The 27848-nt window shown below is 43.8% G+C and overlaps 1 protein-coding gene across 1 annotated transcript in view; it reads right to left on the bottom strand.

Moving 5' to 3' along the window:
* The window catches only part of LOC138566779 (cytochrome P450 2F3-like), a 622774-nt gene extending 601247 nt beyond the window's left edge, over nucleotides 1-21527 (bottom strand). Inside the window, exon 1 of the mRNA XM_069644431.1 lies at nucleotides 21365-21527. The gene's annotated coding sequence lies outside the window, so the exon portion shown is untranslated. The remainder of the gene's footprint in view (nucleotides 1-21364) is intronic.
* Between the last annotated feature and the right edge of the window lie 6321 nt (nucleotides 21528-27848).

The following is a 27848-nucleotide window of genomic DNA, read 5'->3' as shown; positions in this document are numbered from 1 at the left end:
ATACCCAATATCCAAAGAAGCAGAGGAAGGTATTAGAGAAACAGTGAATGCACTCCTAAGCCAAGGGATCTTAGTGCCATCGACTTCCCCATGCAACACAGCGATTTTTCCAATTAAGAAAGCAAAAGGAGGGGCGTGGAGAATCGTCCAGGACCTCCGCCCACTAAATGACGTCATCCAAAAAGAGTTCCCTTTACTGCCTAACCCGTCATCAATATTGTGCAGTATACCAAAAGAGGCAACTTGCTTCACTGTCATTGATCTGAAAAATGCCTTTTTCTCTGTGCCACTCGTACCAGAGTCACAGTACCTTACAGCTTTTACATTAGGAAACAACAGATATGAACATCGCAGACTCCCACAGGGGTATTGCGAAAGCCCAAGCATTTTTAACAGAGCACTACGAGAAGACATTGGCAACATAGATGCAGGGAGCACCATAATACAGTACGTAGACGATTTACTCGTCTGTAGCAAAACAGAAGAAGAGTGTAGAGAAGACTCGATAACACTGCTTAACGTATTGGCTGCCAAGGGATACAAGGTGGACAAAGGAAAGTTACAATACTGCCTTGCTGACGTTGTAGATCTTGGCCAGCAAATATCTAAAGATGGAAAAAGAATATTACCAGAAAGAGCAGCAGCCATTCGACACATTATCCTACCAAAAACAGTGAAGGACATGCAGATATTTCTTGGCATCTGTAACTATTGCCGAGCGTGGATCCTCTATTACGCAGCATATACACGGCCAATGCTACAAGCACTAAAAGAAGCACAAAAGAACAGAGCCCCAATAAAATGGAAGACAATTGCTCAATTCTCTCGATTAAAAGACCTTATTTCAGACGCCCCAGTCCTTGCAAATCCAGATTATGAAAGGGAATTTTTCCTGTTTTCACACAGCAATGGAACATTAATGACAGCAGTATTGACACAAAAGACATCACTAGGCCACAAACCATTAGCGTACTACAGTGGAATATTAGACCCAGTAATGCAGGGACATTTCGCTTGCGAACAGGCCCAGCTGCAGCGGCCTTCGCCATTGAGAAAAGTGCCACAATCGTAATGGGATGTTCAGTGACGCTATATGCGGAACATTTGTTATTTGCTATCTTGGAAAGATCAAAATCTACCCTCACAACACAGAGAGCCTCTGCTTATGAAATAATAATATCAAGTCCAAATGTACATGTGGTCAGATGCAAAACAGTGAACCCAGCTACCTTTATTACAGAGCCATGCACAACTGAGGATCTACAGGAACTCGATTGTAGCACATACGAGGGAGAGGGCGATGACATTCCCAAAGCAAGCGAAAACGCCCTTACAGAAGGTGAAATATATTTCATAGACGGGTCAGCATCCATAAATTCAGAGACAGGAGAGAAACATGTGGGGATGGCGGTAGTGTGCATGGAAGAAGACACATATGAAGTGATTGTGCAAAAACGCCTCCCCTCACATTACTCTGCACAAGCAGCCGAACTGACTGCGCTAATCAGCGCGGTACACACAGCCAAAGGTTGTGCCGTGACCATATATTCAGATTCAGCTTATGTTACCACCACAGTTCACTCAGGGCTATCACGTTGGCGAAGGAGAGGCTTCAGAAGAGCAGACGGGTCCCCTGTACAACATGCCACGTTGCTAAATGAACTAATAGAAGCTTTAGCAGAACCATCGGTAGTAGCGGTGGTTAAATGCCAAGCCCATACCCATAATACAGACGCCGTCTCATTGGGGAACGCGGCAGCCGATGCAGCAGCGAAAGAAGCCTCGTACTTCAATAAGACACCAACATCCGAGTACATTGTAAAAACAACCACAGCAGAACAACCAGCAGATGCATAAAATAACACACCCATAGCACAATTGATAGAACTTCAGAGAAGGGCCCCACCGGAAGAGCAGGAGTTGTGGGGCAAACAACGGTGTAAGCAATCAGCCACAGATCTCATTTGGAGACAGGAAACGACAGGCAAAGTAGTGATGCCCGTAGAATTATTAGAATTAGCATTTCAACAACTGCATTTTCCAGCTCACGTTGCAAAACAACACATTGCCTCAGATATTCAAGAGGATTGGTTTGTTACTAATCTACACGAATACTTGACTAAATTTGTGATTGAATGTACTACATGCCAAACTTACAATTCAGGAATGACATTGCAAACTCTGCGTGGCACTTTGCCACGCCCCACAGGTCCATTTAGAGAACTACATATCGATTACGCCGATATGGGAGTAAGATGTAACGGAGCAAGATACTTGATTGTGGTGGTTTGCCCTTTTTCACTGTGGGTGGAAGCGGGCCCCTGTCCCCATCCTGATGCAAAATGCGCTGCCAAGTTCCTTGTGCGAGAAGTATTCTCACGGTGGGGAATCTGTGACGTGATCCGTTCAGACAACGGCACACATTTTGCAAATGACCTCTTCAAAGAAGTGACCTCCCTTCTGGGGGTGAAACACAAATTATGTTCGATTTATCATCCAATGGCCAATGGAGTTGTGGAGAGGATCAACGGGCTGCTTAAAAGCAATTTATCGAAATTATGCAGCACGTTGAAAAAAAATTGGGTATATTGTCTGCCCCTAGCACTGTTCCAACTCAGAAACCAACCATACAAGGAGCATCATTTAAGCCCGCACGAAATTGTGACGGGAAGGAGAATGCACACACCGCTCTCCCCTGTTAGGAGAGCGTCTGATGCGCACAGGGCTGCCACAGTGCTGGGAGAAGAATTTAAGGAATACCTAACACAGCTAACGCGCGCAGTACGCAGCATAGCAAAACAAATTGTTTCACCATTTACTGAAGATGTAGCAACAGACACATCCGTGCCGACAGCAGACAGCCCAGATGGGCCTTTAATGCCAGGGGAACAAATCCTTGTTATAAGCTTCGTAAGGAGGTGTAACTCACCAAGATTTCATGGTCCATACACAGTGGTGTACAGCACCCCAATTGCAGTAAAAGTCACAGGGTTAAAATACTGGATGCACCACTCAGACGTAAGAAGGGCACACATTGTTACACCTCCCCAAAATGAAACTGACTGTGTGGATGCCACTGCTGGCACAGGTTGACATAATGTAACGCTCACCTGATTCTCGCAGAGGCGCCGGTCTTGACTGGGCGACTACCGTATCTTCAAAGGTGATGTGTAGCACCCGGTTGGCTCTTTGGGCTGGACCTCTGTGCACTGTATGCCTGACGTGCAGAGTAAGATGTCTGCAGATAGAAAATATGGGGTTAATGAACTGGGGTTATTGGGGGGTCCCTATCTCTTTCCTCTTCTCCTCTCCTGTAGACCCCCAAAGGTTAACGCTCTCACCTTAGGTAAGTGAATGCCGAGCTCTCCATCTGCCTCGGGGCAGGGTGCTGTAACCAGTTTCTTCACTGGATAGGTAGCGCAGGCCTCTTGACTTCAGAGGACTGCTGTCCGTCGTTTACTGCACGAACGGTAAGTTTCGAGTCATTCAAATGTCTTTAAAGTCTTTAGTAATGATGTCTCTTGTTTTGCAGGGTTCCGGCGATGGCGGATGACGGGCTGAAGTGAGTTGAAGATGGAGCCCGTGTGATGAATAGAAGCGCCTTGAAGCACGTAAGTAAGCGCTTGTTGCCTGCTTCACTATGCGCTCTAACTGTCTTTTTATTTTGCAGGCACGAGTTCGGAGCGTCTGCAGGGTGCCGGAATACCCACTGGATTAGATGTGGAAAGGAGTCATGGCACGTGAGTATTAAAGTTCCCCAATGTCTTTAAACGCACCTTGTTTTGTCTTTCAGATGCGGGATGCAGCGCCGAAGAGTAGGTAAGCCTTTGCCTTTCAGATGCCGGAATGCTAACCTGTTCTTTCTTGTCTTTATAGGTGTTGCTGAAGACTGGATTCAGGATGGTAAGCCTTTGCCTTTCAGATGCCGGAATGCTAACCTGTTCTTTCTTGTCTTTATAGGTGTTGCTGAAGACTGGATTCAGGATGGTAAGCCTTTTTCCTTAGGCCCAGGACCAGATGCAGAAGACACGATGAGCGTTCTGCTGCAGAGGTTGCAGAATAACGCAAAGCAAGATTCATCCACCGGGTGTGGTTTAAATAGCCTCCTGTAGTGCTTAGGTGTCTCCTTCCACAGCCACGCCTAAGTAAGAAAAGAGTTCCTGGTAAGAAAAGAGTTCCTGCCTTCCAGAAGAGTTCCGCTGTTCTGAATCTAGGGAGTGGCTCCAGCCCCACCCAACAGGAAAAGTAGTTCCAAACAGAAGAGGATCAGAGGCTCAACTGGCAGGCAAGTAAGCAGCATGGTCTGCTGAAGGTAAGTCCACCCAAGCATTATGAGCCCGGCGCTTCCAGCGCTGGGACTGGGCATATTTATGAGCCTGGTGCCACTGGCGCCAGGACTGGGTCCAAAAGGTCCCAATTGGGACTGGTTGGCACTCGGAACCTGGGTTATGGATCTGCTTCCAAGGGAGTTGGGAAAACCCTGACCTTTTGGAAGCAGAGATCATGACAGTACCCCCCCTCAAGGCCCCTCCCAAACCGGGCTTCTCCGGGGGTTTTGGCTTGTCAGGAAATGTTCGGTGAAATCTTTTGATTAGGCGAGGAGCGTGGACATATTCAGCAGGTTCCCAGGATCTCTCTTGGGGGCCGTAGCCTTTCCAGTCAATTAGGTAGAATAGTTTAGATTTGGAGATCTTGGAGTCCAGAATGCTTTTGACTTCAAACTCGAGTTCTCCATCCACTAGGATAGGTTTTGGAGATTTGGTTAGTCGGGTTTGAGGTTGCACGGGTTTTAATAGAGAGACGTGGAAGACCGGATGTATCTTCATGTGCGGGGGCAAGTCCAACTTGACCGCTACTGGGCTTACTATGGTAGTGATGGAATAGGGACCAAGGTATCTTGGGTTGAATGTGCGTGGCCCTTTTAGAGGTAGATATTTGGTGGATAACCAGACTTGATCCCCTACTTGATAGTGAGGGGCTTCCTTCCGATGTTGATCTGCTCCTTTCTTGTATTGTTCTTTAGCCCTTTGAAGGTGAGAAACAGCTTCCTTAAAGGCTTGGGTGATTGTAGAATGCAGGTAGTCTACTGCTGGTGTTTCAAGATCTTGGAGGGGATCCAACTCCGAGGTTCGAGGGTGACTGCCGTACAAAAGAAAAAACGGGGTTTTCCCAGTTCCCGAATGGACAGAGTTATTGTAGGCATACTCGGCTATCCAAAGGATATCTTTCCAAGTTTTTTCAGTTTGTTGCAGCATGCAGCGTAAATACTGTTCCAGAGTTTGATTGGTCCTCTCGGTTTGTCCGTCGGTCTGAGGGTGGTGACTGGTCGATAGTCTCACATCAATTTGAGCCGACCGACAGCAACTTCGCCAAAAATGAGAAATAAATTGACTACCTCGATCCGAAATTAGAACCGAAGGAAAACCGTGCAGTCGGACGATGTTTTCGAGAAATTCTCGGGCCAGAGTTGCTGCTGTTGGCAAGCCTTTGAGCGGAATGAAATGCGCCATCTTGGAGAATAAGTCCACGATTACTAGAATCGTATTGTATCCGGAGCATGGAGGTAGATCGGTGATGAAGTCCATAGAAAGCGTATGCCAAGGGCGAGGTGGGATGTCAATAGGGCGTAAGAGGCCTGCTGGTCTTTCCTTTTGACTCTTGTTTTGGGCGCATACTCCACAGGACATTATAAAGTCTCTGATATCTTTTTTCCAAGACGGCCACCAGAAGTAGCGCTTGATCTTTTCTGAGGTCTTGGCTATACCGGGATGACCTTCCATTAAAGAGTCGTGATAACAAGAGATTACTTTTTTCTGTAAATCTGTGCTGGGTAGGTATAATCGTTCTTGGAAATACAATAAGTTGTCCTTTACTGCAAAGTCCTTTCCCTGCAGATGCCAATTCTGTATGTCTGCTGGAGTTACAAGTTGCCTGGCTTTATCCTTAACTTCCTCTATGGATTCTGTGGCGATTACACCCAGAATTCTTTGTTCGGGAATGATTGGTACAGGTTTAGGTTTGACCAAGTGTTCTTCCACTCCCATCCGAGAAAGGGCATCGGCTTTACCGTTCTTTGTACCAGGTCGATAGGTAATTATGAAGTCAAACTCGGCAAAGAATAATGCCCAACGGAGTTGTCTAGAGGATTGGGCTTTTGCGGTCTTCAAATATTGCAGGTTTCGGTGATCCGTAATCACAGTAACGGTGTGTCGGGCCCCCAGCAGATAATGCCGCCAAGCCTTAAAGGCAGACTTGATAGCCAGAAGTTCCTTGTCAGTAATCGTGTAATTGATTTCAGGAGGCGAGAATTTGCGGGACCAAAATGCCACGGGATGCAACTGATTGGTTACCGGGTCCTTTTGTGATAGAACTGCCCCCATGGCAAGGCTTGAAGCATCAGTTTCCACGATGTAGGGGAGTTCGGGGCGAGGGTGTTTTAAGATTGGTGCAGAGATAAATTTAGTCTTCAAATCCTGGAAAGCTTGTTCCGCCTCGGTAGACCATTCAAAACGTTTGTTTTTCTTTAACAAGGCAGTGATGGGCTGGACTATTCGAGAGAATTCGGGGATAAACCTGCGGTAAAAGTTAGCGAAGCCTAACATGCTTTGCACACCTTTTACGGAGGATGGTGATGGCCATTTGAGAACTGCATCGACCTTCTTTGAATCCATATGCACTCTGCCAGGTGATAATATGAATCCCAAGAATTCAACTTCAGTCACGTTGAAAACACATTTTTCCAACTTAGCGAAAAGTTTGTGTTGACGCAATCTTTCGAGGACCATTTTCACGTGTTTCCGATGTTCAGATTCCGATGAAGAATAAACGAGGATGTCGTCAATTTAAACAACAACACATACATCTATGAGCTCTCTGAGGACATCGTTCATAAAATATTGAAAGGCGGCCGGGGCATTGCAAAGTCCAAAGGGCATGACCTGATATTCAAATAGCCCAAACTTGGTGCGGAAGGCCGTCTTCCATTCATCGCCCTCTTTTACTCGTACCAAGTGGTAAGCTCCTCTAAGATCCAGCTTTGTATATATGCATGCTTTTCTGACTTGGTCCAGGAGTTCAGGGATCAAAGGTAACGGATATCTATTCTTAACGGTGATCTGGTTCAGGGAGCGATAATCTATACAAGTTCTAAGGTCTCCTTCCTTTTTTGGAATGAAGAACAAAGCTGAAGAAGCAGGGGACTTGGAAGGACGAATAAACCCATTTGCCAGGTATTGATCCAGGTATTGTCGAAGGTGAAGGTTCTCAGGCTCGGTGAGGGCATAAATTCTACTACAAGGAGGAGTAGATCCAGGTATCAGGTCTATCTGGCAGTCATAAGACCTATGAGGAGGTAGAGAGTTTGCCTGATCCTTCCGGAAAACATCTTGGTATTCTAGGTATTCGGGAGGTAACTGGGGAGTCTCTGAAGAAATTGCGGCCAGTGCAACACCAGGTGGAGGGTGACAAGTAGAGACACATTCTGGAAACTGGACCGTTCTTGCTCGCCAATCGATCAGAGGATTGTGTTTCTCTAACCAAGGTATTCCTAGAATAATCTGAAACTGAGGGGCCTTGATCACATCGAACACGATCTTCTCATGGTGTCCATCTTGACTTACTAGCGTCACCTCTTGAGTGGTATGCGTTACTGGCCCGGAGGCTATCTCCGTACCATCCACCGTAGTAATGACGTCCTTTACAGCCTTGGGACAAAGAGTTAGATTCATCCTCAAAACCATTTCATGATCCACATAATTGCCGATGGCACCGTTGTCGACGTAAGCTTCAATTGCATGTAATCGATCCGGATTATCAGGGCTAATGAGGACCATAGGTATCACGAAATGCGAGGTCACGGAACTGGTTTTCACGCTCGGCAAGAGGACCTCTATTCTTGTCGGGCGAGGTCGTTTCCCTGCTCAGAGTTTGTAACTTTGGTAACTGCAGCTCCTACTGCCTTCTTGGCAGGTTTCACCAGACAGTCTCGAAGAAAGTGCCCTGAGTTTCCGCAATATAGGCATAATTGCAATTGTTTCCTCCTTTCCCGCTCCCTTTGTGTTAGAGGACCTTTCAGACCCCCTATTTGCATGGGTTCCCCGGAGTCTACTCCTTTGGAAGGAGTTGGCGGTTTGGAAAATACTCGAGCATCAAACTTGGAACGATCGGCCTTCCTGTTCTGCAGCCTGTGATCTATTTGAACGACCAAGTCTATATAATCCGAACAGTCTTGTGGGGGATTCACTACTTGGGCTAAAACGTCTTTGAGCTCTCCACGTAGACCTCTATAAAACAGCGTAATCCTTTTGTCCTCAGGCTATTGAGTTTCCACTATTAGCCTATTGAAAGATGCAATATAAGCCAAAAGGTCTTGATTACCCTGTCGCAATGAAAGAAGCTCATTGTCCAAGGCCTGCCCCTGTGAATGTCTTGCGAACAGTTTTTCCATACTAAGCTGAAAGGCTTGAAAATCATGGAGAACCGGATCATCTTGATTAACTAGAGGGATCGACCAGTCTGCCGCATTGCCACTAAGGTACGAAAGTACAAAAGCTACTTTTGCTTGATCAGTTGGAAAGGCTGCTGGCCGGCATAAGAAGTGCAACCGGCACTGATTGATAAATACTGCAAACCTCTTTGGGTCACCAGAAAATCGTTCGGGCGGAGCCAGAGGTACATTCCCAGGTAGGTTGATCTGCACTGGATTCATAGAGGATGTTGAAGAAAGATTTGCCCCTGATGCGGGTAACGGGGTCTGTCCGGCTTGTGACTGTAGCACTTGTCTAGCAAGATTGTCTGTTCTCTCCTTGGAAATAATTAGTTCCCTTCTTAGAGCATTCGTTTCCTGACGAGCTGCATGCACTTCTGCCCTTAGTTCCCCAAGTAACCGGGCTAGGGGGTCAGTATCCGAGGTTTCCATAGCGCCTGGGCGAGAGTTTTGCGGTAGGCTTTGCGTTCTGTAACGCTCACCTGATTCTCGCAGAGGCGCCGGTCTTGACTGGGCGACTACCGTATCTTCAAAGGTGATGTGTAGCACCCGGTTGGCTCTTTGGGCTGGACCTCTGTGCACTGTATGCCTGACGTGTAGAGTAAGATGTCTGCAGATAGAAAATATGGGGTTAATGAACTGGGGTTATTGGGGTGTCCCTATCTCTTTCCTCTTCTCCTCTCCTGTAGACCCCCAAAGGTTAACGCTCTCACCTTAGGTAAGTGAATGCCGAGCTCTCCATCTGCCTCGGGGCAGGGTGCTGTAACCAGTTTCTTCACTGGATAGGTAGCGCAGGCCTCTTGACTTCAGAGGACTGCTGTCCATCGTTTACTGCACGAACGGTAAGTTTCGAGTCATTCAAATGTCTTTAAAGTCTTTAGTAATGATGTCTCTTGTTTTGCAGGGTTCCGGCGATGGCGGATGACGGGCTGAAGTGAGTTGAAGATGGAGCCCGTGTGATGAATAGAAGCGCCTGGAAGCACGTAAGTAAGCGCTTGTTGCCTGCTTCACTATGCGCTCTAACTGTCTTTTTATTTTGCAGGCACGAGTTCGGAGCGGCTGCAGGGTGCCGGAATACCCACTGGATTAGATGTGGAAAGGAGTCATGGCACGTGAGTATTAAAGTTCCCCAATGTCTTTAAACGCACCTTGTTTTGTCTTTCAGATGCGGGATGCAGCGCCGAAGAGTAGGTAAGCCTTTGCCTTTCAGATGCCGGAATGCTAACCTGTTCTTTCTTGTCTTTATAGGTGTTGCTGAAGACTGGATTCAGGATGGTAAGCCTTTGCCTTTCAGATGCCGGAATGCTAACCTGTTCTTTCTTGTCTTTATAGGTGTTGCTGAAGACTGGATTCAGGATGGTAAGCCTTTTTCCTTAGGCCCAGGACCAGATGCAGAAGACACGATGAGCGTTCTGCTGCAGAGGTTGCAGAATAACGCAAAGCAAGATTCATCCACCGGGTGTGGTTTAAATAGCCTCCTGTAGTGCTTAGGTATCTCCTTCCACAGCCACGCCTAAGTAAGAAAAGAGTTCCTGGTAAGAAAAGAGTTCCTGCCTTCCAGAAGAGTTCCAGTGTTCTGAATCTAGGGAGTGGCTCCAGCCCCACCCAACAGGAAAAGTAGTTCCAAACAGAAGAGGATCAGAGGCTCAACTGGCAGGCAAGTAAGCAGCATGGTCTGCTGAAGGTAAGTCCACCCAAGCATTATGAGCCCGGCGCTTCCAGCGCTGGGACTGGGCATATTTATGAGCCTGGTGCCACTGGCGCCAGGACTGGGTCCAAAAGGTCCCAATTGGGACTGGTTGGCACTCGGAACCTGGGTAATGGATCTGCTTCCAAGGGAGTTGGGAAAACCCTGACCTTTTGGAAGCAGAGATCATGACACATAATGACAATTGCAATTTACGACAGGGAAAGGATAGGGGAAAAGCAAAGGTTTTATATATTTTTTTCTCTCTCTCTCTCTCTCTCTCTCTCTCTCTCTCTCTCTCTCTCTCTCTCTCTCTCTCTCTTTCTTTTCATATAAATCATGTTGTTTTTCCTATTTTTTCCTAATTTGTTCCATGATGAAATGAAAAGGAATTGTTACATGCCGAACTGAGTAAAGAAATGAAAAAGAAATGAATAATTGCAATTATTTTTCTTCCATGTGACTTAACGAATTTGTCTCGCCCACATAGGTTCAACATGAGCCAATGCGACGAAATGGCTGAGCAAGCTGAAATGTTAGATAGAAATAAGAATGCCACTAGGGCCAGTAGATTAAATAATTTGGAATGTGTTATAAAATATGCTGCCATATTATTTGCAATAGTAATGTTTTATCCTATTTGGTATAATGTTGTTTTATATGTGGCAAATGAAATTAACAAAGGGGGGAGCGGAACTGATATGACAAAACCAGGGTCTAAATTAATATGTACTGAAGCAACGGCTATTTTGAAGGACACTTATAACATTGAATTGAATGATAAAAATATAACATTTCCCCTTTTACAATTGCACGTAAACAAAACTGCTATTCCATTGTTGAATAATACTGGAGCCAAGGAAATAGAGCTTGGATGGAATGTAAATGATGATTACTATTGGTTAACTGATTCCAGAAATACAAGCAGGCATACATACACTGCACCAGAAACCACCACTGAATACACACATGTCACAATGAACAACACAGATGAAGCATGGTCTAGAATATTCCCGCTGCAATATTCACTAGTTGGTACCCAATTAAAAAACAGAAGGAGGAGGAAAAGGGGGGTGGGAAAAAACAGATACGATATTTATCATAACTTGGGGTTAGATGAAATAGAGGACCCCCGACACCCTGACCAATCAAACAAATGGTATTCAGACATGAGCGCCGCAGCAAAGTAAGCAAGTAACGAAAGTTGTTACATTTGCTCACTTATTTCTCACGCAACTGGAACCACAAAAATGTTAATCCCACAGGAAGTACCCTTGTCTGAGGCCCAATGTGTGATTCATCTGATGCTTTGTAGAATAAAAAAGACATTTCAAGCACACACAGTCACTATGGAAAAATTGGAAAATTAACAAACTTGCACCAGCAGACGACAAGGAGTAATCTGCCTCCAAGAGCCATTTTTCGTTATAAAAGGCACAAGATGTGCAGATGACAAGTGGCATGATGAAACGATTGAATGCAAAGCTGAGGGGCTTCGAGGGCTGCCAGATGAAACATGGAGAAGGGAAGGTGAACATGGGAACGGTGCGGCAGTGCAATAAGACTTTAATAATGCCAGTCATGAAAAAAGGCACTGCTGCATTAATGGACATATACTGGATCTGTGGCAAAAGATCTTACCTGCATCTCCCAGCATCCTGGAGGGGCACTTGTGCCCTAGCCACACTTCACTCGGCACTAATGGTGATACCAGAGAACCACGTCCAGTTTATAGCAAGGCCTTCGGCTGACACATCGACAGCAGGCCAATCGACTGACACATCGGCAGCAGGGCAATCGGCTGAACCATCGACAGCGCCCGATGAGACAATCACCGAGCCCCCAGCATACGAACTATTGTCAGAAGAAACTTTGAAAACCAAGTTTTCACGCAGCAAAAGATCCAATTATATTTCGTCTAAATCGTCAGAACTCCTTGCTAAAATCCCACAACAGTATAAACTTTTCTCATCTGCAGAAACATTCTTTGCATCGTTCCTAGCACCAGGCGTTGAAGCAAGGGCAAACGCGAAATGGCTGTAGATAACACGCTGGGAGTTCATCCAGCTGGCCAACGACACTGAAGAAGGATTCAACATCATAAAAATAGAGCACCGTGCACTGCGCCTGATGACGATGCAAAACAGATATGTCTTAGATCTTATCACAGCGATGGACGGTGGTGTTTGCAAAAAAATTGGGGGGGCGTGTTGCACGTTCGTACCAACTTCCGATGCTGATAACGGGACACCGTCACATGTGATAACAGCAGTGCATAATTTAGGAGAAAGAATGAGAGCAGAAGGCAGAGTAGACAACAACACATTGTTGGACAACCTGTTCTGCTGGAAACCTTCGTGGGTGAACATCACAGCAAAGATACTCATTCCCATCATACTCTTTCTTCTTTTAATATTCTGTGTGTGCCAACTGGGATTAAGATGCTGTGAAAATAATATGCCTAATTCAGCAATGATGATGGTAACAGTGGGCCGACAGACAACAGTGACTACCATGATAGATGCCCAAGTACAAACCGGACAATACACCACAGTATAGGATGACTGCCATCTATAGACAGTAGTCGATAATCTACATTACACTACCATTAGAGAACCAAAAAACTTGCTGTGGTATAATGAGGTATGGATAGATTTAGATGGGGATGGTGGCATATACTTAATGGTCACCCCAGAAGAATATGCAAGAAGGGGTAACAGCTTAAGAAGTGTGTGCAAAGCATGGATGCCAATAAAGGGTACACCTGCTTGGGATGAGGCTGTGGCTGAAGCTGAGCGCTACCGAGGGGAGAATGGAAAGAACGAGATAAAGTAGTTTGTTACTTTAGATGTAACGAAAGGGGGGAATGTATGGGAGCGAGGGGTCCTCAGGCCCCCTCGCGTCGTATACTCCTCAGTACAAGGCTTGGAACGCGTGCCTCCAGTAGTGGTAATGCCCCTTGCCCTTATGTAAAGTTAACCATGGTGGACTGCTGCATAGATGGGACTACTGAGCAGGACACGGGGCATCCATCTTTTGTACCCCTTTCGACTCCATCTTGGGTAAACAGGCCTCACTGCGATAGTACAGCAATGCTCGGCTCCCCTTTCCACCGCAGCAGCCAAGGACATAGACACACACACACACACAAGGCGCACAGGCAGCTGGCTGGCCCCCAACCTTGCACTCCCCCTGCGAAGGAAAGCTCTGCACTTCCATTGTCACGCTGAGGCTGGAGAAAGTTGCAACAATCAATATGCTACAGTTTTCTTCCTCTGAGATCACTGTTTTGCCTGAAAACCGGCATGTGAACCAAGATGAGCTAAGCACTTCCTGCTCGATTCGTTCTCATAAACGTGCAAGCCACCCACCCCCATTAAAACAATTTATTGCCATCCTGACCCTGCACCCCCTGTAAGGTATTTCTTTCAATTGCCAGACCCTCGCCTGTGCTGCGAAACCCACCCAACACCCCCACTACTAACCTTAAGCATTTTTATTATTATATATGGTTTTACTTGCACTAATGAGTTTGAAACTTAGAAAGAGAGGCGAAACATAGCCTGATTCTTTTACATGCACAATAAAGGTCACGGCCTTCAATTAAAGCCACAAATGACCCAATCGTACTGACAATGATCATGTAACTTATGTAGAAATGTGACAAGTAGCATAAAATGTTTTAAATAATTTGTCATTTAGTATGCAACAATACTAGCTTAGGTAGTGACCACAGTGACCGGACCCTGACCTGCATGGAGCACAAGATGTTTGACGTCCGTCAGCTACTCAGCCAACCAGGAGGAAGAGATGCCACCCACACCTACAGTACCACACCGTCTGGCCAATCGGGTCCATTTAGTATTTTTTGTTAGAGTTACTTTAACTAATATAAATGTTGACAATGATGTAATGAGGTAGAGAGTTTTTTGGGTTATTTCCTAGCTGGAGAAATGAACCATCCTTTGAACTCTTGCAGCCGGGTCTCAGTGCCTCTTTCCCCGACAAGGGGTTTTGCCTGTTATTTTATTTCTTTTTATCTCACACGTAGTAAGAAGGGGAAAGGCACCTACAGTAATTAGCACATTCTTGAGAATCCTCCATAAAAACCTCCACTTAAGATTTCCTATTAAAGACACTTTCAAATAAAGAATCTTGTATTTCCGATCGAGAATCTACATTGGCTAAATTCAACAAAAGAGTCTTAAACATAGAATATAAATCCTTGGTATTAAAAGGGAGCTTGATAAGTGAAATTGTCTCAACATGACATGGATAAAATATATGAAGAGATGTGTCATTGGGGAATATCTAGACAATGTGGAATCACATGAGTGCTATAAAGCTGCACAATGTTGGCAGGAGAAGGATCCAGCATACTTTCAATATTTTCCAGTGGACCCACAATCCCATATGACTTGATGTTTAAAACTTCCCTCTGGGTGTTCACATATCCAATTGTTAGGGTGAACTTTCATTTTCTGCCAATTCCCTTTAACCTTAGAGACCCCCAGCTCTTTTGCTGGCTGGAGTAAGGGCTTTTTAATTTTAACTCCTGAGTGAGTGGGACTTTTTTCTCACTCTCTCATGTGGAGTTTCCGACTAGGATTTGTGTGTTTCTTACTGTTTAATGTAGTCTGGTAAACTCCATAGTCATCTGCGTTTGCATTGTGACACACAGCACCTTTTGTGCAGAGCCACTGAGAACCTAATGTTTAACTACATTTTCTTGGGCAAACTACTATTCCCAAGAATAGTAAGATGACCCCTGTCTTATTTTCCTTTTCCTCTGTGGCTCCAGCACACACCACCCACCCTATGTGGAGTGCTGGGGGTTACATAGTAACTCCTTTATCCCTACCCTCATGTAACATTCTGTTACACTAACTCACTTGAATGGCTAGTGGCAGTGGTTTCATTTTTACTAACTTGTGCCATGTATCTGCAGGCTGAATCCTCAGTTGCAGTACAACACCCAAAGGTGACCATTTTCTCAAAATGGCCCCTGTCTTCTCTTTTCACCATTTCTTGTCAGTTCCTTTCTTCTGGGCCTTTACTCTGTTGTTTGAATGGGGGTTGAGTCCTTTGTGTATTTTGCCTTTGACGGGCTTCAGCCTTGCAGTCCGCCCAGGCTCCAGTGTGTCTGGAAAGGCAGGAAGAGAGGGAGGGTCAAGAAACATCCCTGTCCTTTGTCTTTAGGTATGCCTGAGTGAAACCGGTTCTGATTGGATGGCTGGCTGTCCTGGAAGATAGCTATCCTGCTGGGTGATTGACAGCCTATGGCTGTGAATCAATGGGAACTTGCTTAAAAGGGAAGGTTTTTGGGACTAGCAGCAGAGTGACCCACTGGAGGACGACATCTGACAAAGAAGACATAAAGAGATGGCAGCAGCACCCTCCTGGACCGCAAAGTGCCCAGTGAAGCCCTGCTGCTGTGCTGACCACGTTTCTGTTTTAACTGGGAAGACCCGCATGGGACAACTTCCTCGCTTATCCTGGTGGGAACAACTAGGCTTAAGACAAACTCCATTTTGGTGCAACCCCTGACTTGCTGTGACTTTCCATGCTGCATAATCCCAATACCCAGGACTCCTGACCATCATTAAGTGCATTGACTTCCTGTGTGCAAATCTGGCCAAAACTTTGTGGGTATCCAGAGGACCCTACAGAAGCAGACAATCTTCATCCAGAGTCCCCTCATCAGAGTCCAGAATCGAGGGATAAAGTAACTTCTAACTGAACCTGTTTGTACTTCTAAGGTAAAAAAAACACAAAGAGGCACTGAATCTAGGAGAATCCATTGTGGCTGAGTCCCTCTCTCGAGTGCTGTCACAGGAGCCCACCAGACATCCTCCCTTTCGTCACCACAATCAAGGACCAGGAACAAGGATCTGCTGCACTACAACCAGAAGGTATCCAGCTGGAACAAATTCTTCAGTTCACAGGTACTGTGAGGCTAGGGGTACATCAACTTTTTGCCATTTGTGGTGCTTCCTACCTTGGGGAGTGCTTTTTTACCCTCCTTGGATTTGACCTTAACTCCCTTGCACTGCTTTTCAGCATGTGCCTCTTCAAGGTGACTCCTCTTGAGTTGCTGGGATTTTCTATTTTGAACCAGTGACTATTTAAAACCCTTTTCTAAGAATAGAGCATCATTACCTTGAACTGGTCCACTACATTTGGCTGGCCTTGCTCCCTAAAGGCCCCCTTCTGAACATATTGGCTTTGGCAGTGCTTTTTCCCTTACAGGTTTTAATTGTTCAACACTATTATTGCTGTGATAAAAGACTGCCTGCATCCCTCTGGGAGAATCTAACTGTTTTTGTAGAACACCATTATGCTCTGATCTAACTATAATCTTTCCCTCGCTTATAACTCAATACTGCAAAGGTGATACAAAATAAGTGTTATTACTGAGCTCAAATGACATCACTCTATGTGCTGGAAAATGCATAAAATACGAAAGAATTACTCCCCTGTTTTATTGTTCTCTTTTTGAATTGAATCCTAACTTGGGATTAATGTTACTATTAGTTGCCGTTTTTTAAAGAATGCTTTAAATATCTTTGTGTACACATAAATAAATATTTATACTATAACTTTAAGTGTGCACTGGTTTGTTAGGGATCATTCTCAGTTCTGTCCTAATTCCCTTCTACCTTAGAGACCACCAGCCCTTTTGCTGGACCTTAGGACTTTTTAATTTTCACCCTGGAGTAAGTGAGCCCTTTTTCTCACTCGTGTTTTGATCTGATTTGGATGCCTATTTCCTTTGTTTTTGGAGTCTGATAAACTCCATAGGCATCTACTTGTGTATGGTGAGACACAGCACCTTCAGTGCAGTGTAAAAGGTTTGAATACCTTTTCTTGAGTGAGCTACAGTACCCAAGAATAGTAAAGTGAAATTTACTTTACTTAACTTTTTTCTTTGTAGGTCCAGCACACACCATCTTATGTGGAGTGCTGGTGGGTTTCTTAGTAGCCCCTTTTCTTACTTATTCATGTCAAATGTTTTATGTTACGCTCACAACTTAAAATGGCTGGTGGCAGTGGTTACACTTTCCTACTTCTGTGCTTTTCTACAGCAGGCTGAATCCTCAGCTGCAGTGTAGCACCCACGGGTGACCATTTTGTCAAAATGTCCCGGTCTTCTTTTTTTGGCCATTTCTTTTTTGTGAGGTCTTTCTTGGGGTTTACACTGCACACAAAACCAGGTTTAATCTTTTTGTTCCTTTTGCCTTTGGCGGGCTTCAGTACTGAGGTCCTAAATTACACATCTACCTCGCTCTTGCAATAATTGTTATTTGTTGTTGTACATGCTGGTGTCTAGTCAATGGATCTAATATAAAGGGTCGACAGGTCAAAGGATCGACACCAAAGGGTCGACAGGTCAAAGGATCGAAATTTTTATATTATTTTTTTCACTTTTTTTGGTGAAAAAAAGTGTTTTTTAGCAAAAAAAAGGGGGGTTGGCGGGGGAACCCCCCCCCCCCCCAAAAAAATGTGAAAAAAAATTACAAAAATTCAATCCTTTGAGCTGTCGACCCTTTGGTGTCGATCCTTTGACCTCTCGACCCTTTTACTGTCGATCCTTTGACCTAGAACCGTACATGCTCAGTCAATCAATGTTATATGTATTTCACTCCTTGAATCAGTTTCACAATCCTCCACCAAATTAACAAGTTATAAACAGATTTTAAATTGTGAGGAGAAGTTGGTCACCCACACCCAGGTGATTGCTTATTATTTAAATTATTCATTAAGTAGATGTGTAATTAAGGACCACAGCCATATTATTATTATTCTAGTTTGTATTTGTTTTCTTTGTCTCACATGTTTTACTTTGTCTTGTTCTCTATCTTCTTCCTTGCATTATCAATATTCGATTTACCCTACAACAACAATATTGTTGCTCAACTCTATTTGATTCAAAAATGGAAAATTATGTTATTAATGGTATGATGAATATTGGTACATGTCACTTTTTCAAATTGTATTCATATTTTTATTTCAATCATGTATGAAATATCACTCACGCAATGACTATTTATGTTCTCAAAAATGTTTTTTTGATTAATTTATGTAAATATGCAATTTGATTATGAAAAGTTGAAAGCCTTGAAAACGTCCAACGATCGCAACACTTGACGGCTATGCGAAACCATGCTATAAGCAACGAATGAGAACACACTACCAATAAACATCTTAGAATATTACAAGAATACGTCTTTGTGTAAATAATTAAATCAAGAGAAGTACATAACCCAGAAAGCAATCCAATTTCACTGTATTTTTCCAAGTGTAATTATTTGGTCACTGTGAACAGTTGACTCACTCGACAGAGGTGTGTGCCATATGTCTGGCTGTCCAGATGTTTTGGCCTACAGTGCCTATCCTATCTCACAATTAAATACATTTGTTTTGTCTAATGGATGCTGTTGGCTGGAGTGGCTGGCTGTATTTATCCTGAAATCTGGCAGTGAAGCATTCGCTATAGAGCGTTCCGGGCTCAGCACTACTGGTACATTTAGGGCCACTGGGTGAACAACACCCAGCTACCATTTTTGGACTGCACCTGTTACTTCCAGTCCTAACAATTGAGACTTCTTTTAAACGGAAATACGTCATTGACCAGTGGTCCTATGCCCCTCACCTGAGGAGGACGAAACTGGAAGTTGATGACAGGATCGAGGTGAAACTGATGTGTATTGACATGTGATGATCAGCAAGTACGAAAGTTTCACGAAAGACTATATTAAAATATGAAACAGTTCATTGTTTCATGATGGTGGGAATAATCAGCTGGATGTTTCATAGGGATGTGTGGGGTCAAGCATCTATGGAGGAGGTGAGTTGGGGGCTAGGCGTGTTGGCTTAGGTAGTGGGGTAGAAAGGGATGTTGTCAGTTTCTTGCAAGATTTGGAAGTAAAGGCCTAGCTTGTTCGTCCCTTGAAAATAACCTTGTGATTTTTTCTGTTATGTTCCAAGGATGTCCCGTGTTTTGATTTCCCACAAGCCTGATGACACTCATGCTTACACACCGGGAGAGAACACATACATAATTCTACTATTTGTTTTGTTATTTACATAGAATGACTCAACATGATTTTCATTACAAATGAAAGATAAATATATGAGTACATTAAAGAGTACATATGATTCTGGGATTGGTGCTCCGAGGTGCTGTGATCCTGGAGAAGGGAAAGGGCATCTGTGTTGAGAGAAAGTGGATATAACAGAGCACTTTGTTTTAGTGTGTCTCTGAGTGTGGGTGACATCACTGATGGTGGAATGTGGTGATGTCAGTGAGTGTGGAGTGCTGAGGTGCTATGTTCTGAAGTACTGTTCTAACAGATACAGTTGGAGATCTAAGCTGGCATGAAGGCACGTGCCACTATCTTCCTGGCATACTTACGAATAAACCTACAGATAACTTACTTGCTGGTCCGGGTGTTACTTCTGGTACCAAGTTATTTCACACTTCGTAACTAAGGGGGTGCCAGTGAGATAGAGGTCATGCATTCCCCTCTGAACTGTAATGTGAATAATGAGAGAAATGTGGTCCTAAGAAAATGAGTCAGGGATGCCCTGTTCTCTGGCCCATTGAAGTAAACATTTTTAAACCATTGTTGTAACAGTTCACATTGACCAAATATTTGACTAGAATGTTGCCATTCTCAGCTGGACAGTGTTGGAAGCACTAACAATGGCACATATCTGCACCAATTGAATGCATCTGAATGGGTACTCTGGCAATGCGCATCCTGTGCTAATCGTCTTTGCAACCAATGGATGAGGGTGAGGCACCTGTATTACCATAGTCAGACACATTAACAGAGAGATGAAAGGAAGGATTAGTGCAAGTATATGCAGGGTAGGTTTGGGTTTACCTGAAGGCCCCTGTGCTTAGGCAGAATGTATGGCAGGCTGGGATAGTAGCCAAGGCTGTTCCACATGTGGTTCTTCCTCAACAGAACATTATGTTTAAAAAGAGTGACCCCTTGCCACTGCCTCCTGTATTTCTCCCTCCGCCTAATATGCCAGCTGCCCTTACCCTTTTTTTAGGGTCCAATTAAGTAAGCTGATAGTGTTGTTTACAGGGCGTAAATGGCACTGCTAGCTGCACAGTTCATTGGAAATCCTCCATAACCAGGAGCATGGTGAGGGCAGCACTTCAGGTGCTCCTCTAGGATGCCCAAAATCGTTCGTTTTTTCATTGAATTGACCATACCGCTCAAATGGTTCAGCCCACTGCACTCGCCACACAAGATCATAGCAAGGCTATTGTGAACACTGCTCTTTTACCTACTCAATGTTGTTGCATTGTAGCAGTGCCATCTCCAAGATGAGCGCCAGGACTGGCATGAGCATTTGAGGTATTGGTTCCCAAGAAAACAAACGCACATCATGTTAATGTCAAGGATGAAGCATCAGAGTCAGAGATGAACATCACTATCGTGGTGGATACAGATTTTACTGGTCCAAGGCAATGAGGAAAATCAAAATGACACATTTGTAAATGGGAAGAGCTCACAGCAGAATAGAAAACATACCATTTTACACGAGGGCAAGGGACAGCTATGAGACGCACTGTAAAGCCTTCCAGCTAACCCCTTGTGGTGCCAATTACTTTTTAAGCTTTTGAGGGGACATTCTTCTACTCCTTCCGAGGTGTTTCCCCTTTCCTTCACAGCACCTAATATCTGAATACTGCACAATACTCAAACATGATCTATTTGCAAGGCAGAGCCATGCCATTGTTGTATTTACTTTCCATTTAGAGATTGGTGCAGTTAACAGATCTGGTCTTGGTAAAAATAATGCTCAGATTTAAACCTGCACTAATGGTGGCCCTTGGAATCTCTCAATCTCCACCTTGGTTTTAAATTCTACATGCGCAATAGTTATGCCAGCAGAAGTGATGTAATTCAAATTCCTTACTTTTGGCTGTTTGTATTACTGGAATACTACGGGAGGAGTTCATTTTGAGAGCATCAAAATACAATCTGTATGAAGATATCTACTCAGGATGCAATGCATCACAAAGTACATTTGATTGTCTGAACACTGTAGTTCTGGGAAGTATTCAGTATGCAAAGGTGAACAGATGCTGTGAAGCTGAAATCTGCAAGACCACTGTCCAGTGACAGCTTACTGTGGGGTAGGCCTGGACACACTTCTCAAAAACTGACCTGTGGTATGAGACAGCTGTTGTAATGAAGAACTCCAGGAGGCAGCAGGTACGTACACACAGATTCCTCTATGATGACACATGCAGGTGATTAAGTTATGGGGCAGAGCCAAAGAGGTGACCCACTGCCACCCACCACCCGGGCTAGCTCTGTCGAACTGCCTGAGCTGGAACACTATTTACAAACAAACATTCCGGGCACTCACCAACATTCTCACAGTGGCATCATCCACTCATGCACACTAGGGATGAGGATATAGCACCAGCTTGTCTGGTTTGTTCAACCAATGATAGTCCTTAAAGCTGATATGTCAAGTTTATTTGAGTTTGTTCGGGCAATCATAGGCCATACATGTCCTAAAGGAAGTGTGTACAACTATTTAAGTCCCAGCTCACTTCCGGTTATCTTGTGAGTTTGCTTGGTTGTGAGGGAAGGTTTTGCATAGAGAAGACACACATGTTTAGTTTAGTTTGTTAGTTTAGTTTGTTTATTTGTATAGCGCTGCCAAACCCTGGGTAGCTGGGCACTTTGTAATTAAGTTCAACATTAGTTACAGCAGGTTGCACATACAATGTGAAGGCAGAAAAAAACAATACAACGGATAAGGTGAGGGACCGGGGTACAGGTTGGTCCTTGTTGAGGCATAAATAGATCACAGAATACATGTGTCACAACTATTGATAAGGAGCATAAGGTGCAGGCAGGGTCGGATTGGCCCCTCAGCCTTTCAGCCCGGTTTCTGGCCACGCTTGGGCCGGTGTGGAAGAACATTTACAAAAAAAAAAAAAACAATTTTTTTCTTTTTCTTTTTCAAAAAGCCTTTCATTCTTCTTAAGTCGATAAATGAGGTTGGGTGATATTGTATGCATAGTTCTATGAAAAAGAGCGTAAGCGTAAGTTCTATACAATAACATTATCATTTGGCCTTGGACGTCTGCTTGGATTCACAGTAATTTAGTGTACTTAGGAACAATGCTATTTGATGCCACTTCCTGTTTTGTCAAGTGGTGAAAGGTCATGTTTCATCGCTTCCTGGGATGTCACTTTGGGGTGGGGTAAAATAACATCACTTCCGGCGATGTCATCAGAGGTCAAGGGTCGTGAGGCGAGGGGTGGGCCACTCTGTTGAGGCGAGGGGTCGGACACTTTTTTTGGGTGACCGGGCCTATTTCTTGATTCAGTCCGACCCTGGGTGCAGGTAAAACCGCTGTCGTGCTAGGTGTTGCTGACAGTCTATTGCTGGGATGTGAGTAGCTCCTTTAGCTTGGATCGGAAAGACCAGAACGAAGTGTCCGCTCTGACGGTCATCGGTAAAGCATTCCAGGCTTTAGCTTCTAGCACAGGGAAGCTAGCTCCCCCTGCTGATTTTAGGTTGTACCTGGGGATGGTGGGTTGGTGTAGGTAGGGGATCTGGTGGGCCTATTGGAGTTCTGTCTCGTAAATTTGTCTGCAAGATAGCGTGGGGCTGTCAGGTAAGGCATTTGTGTGAGATGACTAATGCTCAAAGTTAATTATGTCACGGATGGGGAGCCAATGATGTTCTTTCCTGGCTGCAGAGATGTGGGCTTTGCGCGGGAGATTCAGGGCGCATCTAAGGGCATTGTTTTGGAGTATCTGTAGTCTGTTCATGTTATGGTTCATTTAGCCGAGGAAAAGGGTGTTGCAATAGTCCAGTTTGGATAATATGAGGGCCCTGGCCAGTGTGAGGCATCTGTTTGTGTATAAGAAGGGTTTGCAGGCATTGATACGTTTGTTGGTGTATGCAGTGGCAGAGATGGTAGCATTGATTTGTTTTTTGAGGGAGAGTGTAGAGTCTAGATATACACCCAAGGTTTTGACTTTTTTTGAGACTTTTATATTGTTGCCGTCAATAATGAAGGAATGGTTATAGGGTCGAGTTTATTAAGGCGGGCCTGAGATCCAATGATCAGCAGTTCCGTCTTGTCGTCGTTTAAGCAGAGGCTATGGGTGGCCATCCGTGCTTGGATTTCAAGGTAGATCTCATTCAGTTTTGCAACGTCTTCCTCATAATTCCCTGTGATTGTGATGAGGACCTAGGTATCATCAGCATAGTTAGTGTATGTGACTCCCAGGTCATCAAGGCAATCAAACAGGAGCTTGGTAAAGACGTTGTAAAGAGTGGGGGAGATTCAGGAACCTTGGGGGACTCCACATTGGATAGGGACAGGGTGAAGACCCTGTTTGTTCTGCCCGAGAGGAAAGACTGTATCCAGTTGGTGGCATCCTGGGAGAATGCAGCAGCCAGGGAGAGATGTCGGGTGAGTATTTGGTGGTCGCTTAATTTGAAGGCAGCAGACAGATCTAAGAGGAGCAAGATGGCCAGGTTGCCCTTGTCTTTGACTTCATCCATTTGGATTTTTAGGTCCAGGAGGGCTGTTTCTGTCCCATGCCTGGGTCTAAAGCCGGATTGTCGCAGACCAAGGAGGTAGTTGCCACCATGTTGTGGGGCAATTTTATTTTAGAGCTTTTCAGATGTTTTTGAATAGTTTGAAGGAGTGCTCTCTGTTTGTTGTTGGTCCTTTGTGCATTTTCCTGCTGTTTATAGTGTCTCTGAAGCCATGTACCTATTTCCCATTGGCTGGGTGTTTGTTCACTGTGTGATAGTGTTTTGTGTTAATTGTCATGTTTAAATAATGAAAGCAACGTTTGCATTTTCCTTTTGTGGCTTTCCCCTTTGTGTCTCTTTCATCATCATCAAGTTAAGTTTATTTCACAAAAGACAATTTTAAAAGTCATACACAACTACATATATAAATACATTTTAATATTAATTCTGAGAATGTGTATCACATACGCAACATGATATCATCACACAAATATAAATACAATTAAAAAAACACAAACCAAACCAAAAGAGCAACTAGGTTTATAGCACTGCAAATGATGTTCTAACATTGTGTGCCTGTTGAAAATAATATAACATGGGCCAGCCAATAAGAGGACATTCAGCATTCAATAAAATCATAGAGCTGGTCATCATTGGTAAGAGCTTGTGCCCCTCAAAATAAACCATAGCATTTTAGTTTTTATAGGAGCTTACACAGGGCAAGGAACCCCAAAATAATTAAGTGGTCTTGGTGTGTGTGTGACATAGCAAAACATGTTCATCTGACTATTTGCAGAGTTACCCATCTTAAAGGTAAACAATTGAGACTTGCACAGCTAATTAAACTGTGGCCATGCATACAATTGTCCCATGTCAGATATACAGCAATGTGATTAGATGTTTAGAAGCACATGCCTGAAGTTGCATGGTGTCATCAATTCTGTACTCTCTCGCTCTGTAGAGTAGAAATGTACCAATGTAAAATTCAGACAGCTGCAAAACATTAAATCTAATTTGCTAGAGTGGCTGAAATGAGCCAGTTAATTTACCTGCCAGGTCTGGTTCACATGCCTGAAGAGTGGGATAGCTAATTCTGACAAATTAAGCCTTAAATGTTCAATTATTTGGTGGGGCAAAGTTGAGTTACAATTGTTCAAAACTCTCATCCACTGCAATACTGGTTCCAGTGTAAGGTCATCTAACAATACACCAACATCACCTCACTATGTACTGCATAGTTTGTTGATGATCTGGGGATGTTGAGCAGTTTCCTAAGAGAGTAATTTCCATAGTTTGCAATTTTCAGGTATCAACACACCACAAATTGACTCACGATAAATGTCTACCACCTTTAATTGTGACCTATAAACTCTTAACAGCATTTCAGAACAGTGAGCTTTGAAGATCTTGACAAATCTATTACTGTCACCCAAGGCCTGTCTCATCTTTATAGGTTGTATACTTAAGTTGCAATCGGCAGACAATTTACTGGAGAAGCGTATGCCCAGATAATCCTATTCATTGGTAACTCGGATAGATTTATTATTAGAGTAAACGGATGGTTATTCCTTTTTCTCCAATTGACAATGCATTTACCTTAATATCTAGGTTATTTATAAAGGACAAATACACAGTAATGTGTGCGGGGGGCAGAGCATTTGCACTATTATAACTATGTTGTCTGCCTAAATCAGCACAGGTAGTGACTTACCACCTATTTTCGGAGTAACCACACCCACCTGTACAAGAGCATCAAATAAACTGTTAATATATAGCAAACATAGGATTGTTGCTAATACAAACACCAGGAAATAAAGCTGTGCACCATCCATTCCCCCTGTTCCTGAAACATTCCTTAGTGTCTTGGTGAATTTGAACGATGATGATTTCATTTCCATTGGACATTTACAATCCTGCAAATTCTGCCACAGGTTTAGCCTGTTGATCTTGTCTAACACTGTACTTGGGTCCATAACGCAAGGGAAACAGGCTCATGTTTAATATATAGGGAATCTGCTATTATGAAATAGCAGTAAAGCGCATGTCCATTGGTCCAAAGCTCCTCTCTCAAACCTAGCTGAATTGGAGAAAGTATGTTGTTTTCAGTGACCCACTATTCCAGCTTCAAAAGAAGAGTCCTACCAAAGATGTTAAACTGCGAATCTAGAAGCAACATAGGCATATATGCCATAGGATTTGACTTTGAACCCTTGAAAATGGTGGTGTAACTGTTGTTTCCACTACGGGGTTACTTATTTGTCTCCATCATAGCATTACATCTCTTTTTAGTAGTTGTAGCCAGATAGAGTGTGGGTCTTTATGACCTTTAAAAAATAAGTTTCCCTTAACTATATCCCCATAAATACAAAAGAACAGAAAATATTCTTTCCCCTATGAGTGATTGTTGTATACTCCTTTTCTATTGCATTGTGGTAGTAGTATAGCAATTAATTAATATTGAGTAGTGTTTTAATTGTAGTTGTACTTTCAAGGAGGAGGATGTTTTGTTCAATTGTATGGTCACATTAGTCACTTTGAGCATTGATGGTTCTCTCTGGTGTTTGGGTTAGACAATTTTGAGTTCTCTGGTTGAGCAACAGTGAACACATACAAGTACAGTTCTCTGTGGTGCCATTTATGGCAGTTGGAATGGCATGCCCGCTGCAGCCTTTGGGGGTTAAAGCAGAAGAAGACTGGAGGAGTAGGAGGAAGATTCCACCATTACTAATGTACATGGGAGGATGAGAGGAACCTCATACTGTTTGTGGGAACCTGTTTGCGATCACAGGCCACATTTCACTGACGATCCTCCGAATCAGTGGGGGAGCCTGAGGCAAAGGGGAGGGTTGAGGAGTGGGAAAAGAGGCAGAGCCATCCGAGGAGGCACCAGCGGTGACAAGTACAGTTATGGTATGAAGGGCATTATCTGAATGTCCCAGCTGGAGCTGGGGGTCGGAGGGCAGAGACTCATGTGGCTGCCCCAACAGTGTTTTTGGAGTATTTATTGTATTGTATTTGGTTTATAAACACATTTCAAACCTTTACCAACTATATAAATCACATTCCATCATCATGCAATAGGAAACATCTACTAAAAACAAAACATATCTATACACATCAATATATAGACTTCGCGCTTCAAAACACTAGTGTATAGACGCGTTATAAATGCCATATCATATCATATATCCAATGCATCCGTTTTCAACAACGTTTGCACAACTTTAAACATTTTACTATTGCCAACATCATGGAGACAGAGATCCCATTCAGTATACGCAACCACAGCATTTCCACCTCTAACCTTTCCAAACTGTGCACAAACTTGCCAAATTCTATAAGGCGATGTTCCTGCATTCTAGGACAGTATACTAAAAGATTTTTTAAGCTCTCGATGCTACCAGGCTGTTTACAAAATCAACACCAAGATGAATCTGGTGCTGTTTTGTTCCTAATACATAGCACCTCATTAGGGCCTAGTACATTGCATCAGAATCTCAACAATTCATTCCTGTACGTTATGTCAGGGGATCTATAAACATACGCTTCTGCCCTTCCATGTTTTTTAGGGATTTTAGTTAAGTGACCATATATGTGATATGTGCTCAGGCTCTCCCCCTTCTCAATCCAGTCATTCAGGCAAACTACCAGTTTTATCCTTTTAGGGTTTAACAGCAAAGTTTCCAAAGATAGGTCCACACTTTCCAGCTGGCCATTACAGTATTTTGAAAATGCCCACAATGGAGATCCCATGTCCTGAAAACCTACTGTTCTCAGGTGAAAATACATCAAGTCCACTCTAGAATATAATAACTTCCTAAAGAGTGCCAGCTGATGCCAAACCACTCTGCTTTTTAATGATTGAAGACCTAATTCCCATTGTGTTTCCACTACTGGGATGCATTTCTGAAGGTAGAACAGAGCTTGTCTCCAGATCAGGGCGTCCAACTTAACTAGTTCTTCCAGCTGCCAATTTGGAAGCACCTCCATTCCGTAGCAGACTTTTGGCACTACTTTCCTGCTGTAAAGTTAATTGTCGGAGTCAACGAGAATTTTCCATATTTATTATTAATTAATAATGCATACTTTCTGGCCCACCAGCCTAGTTGCTTTACCTTTCATCAGATAACCTAGAAG

Source organism: Ambystoma mexicanum, chromosome 2p (assembly GCF_040938575.1).
Source record: "Ambystoma mexicanum isolate Mex_15411 chromosome 2p, UKY_AmexF1_1, whole genome shotgun sequence".
Lineage (NCBI taxonomy): Eukaryota > Metazoa > Chordata > Amphibia > Caudata > Ambystomatidae > Ambystoma > Ambystoma mexicanum.
Note: the sequence above shows the minus strand (reverse complement) of the source record. Positions and strands in the feature narration are given on the sequence as shown.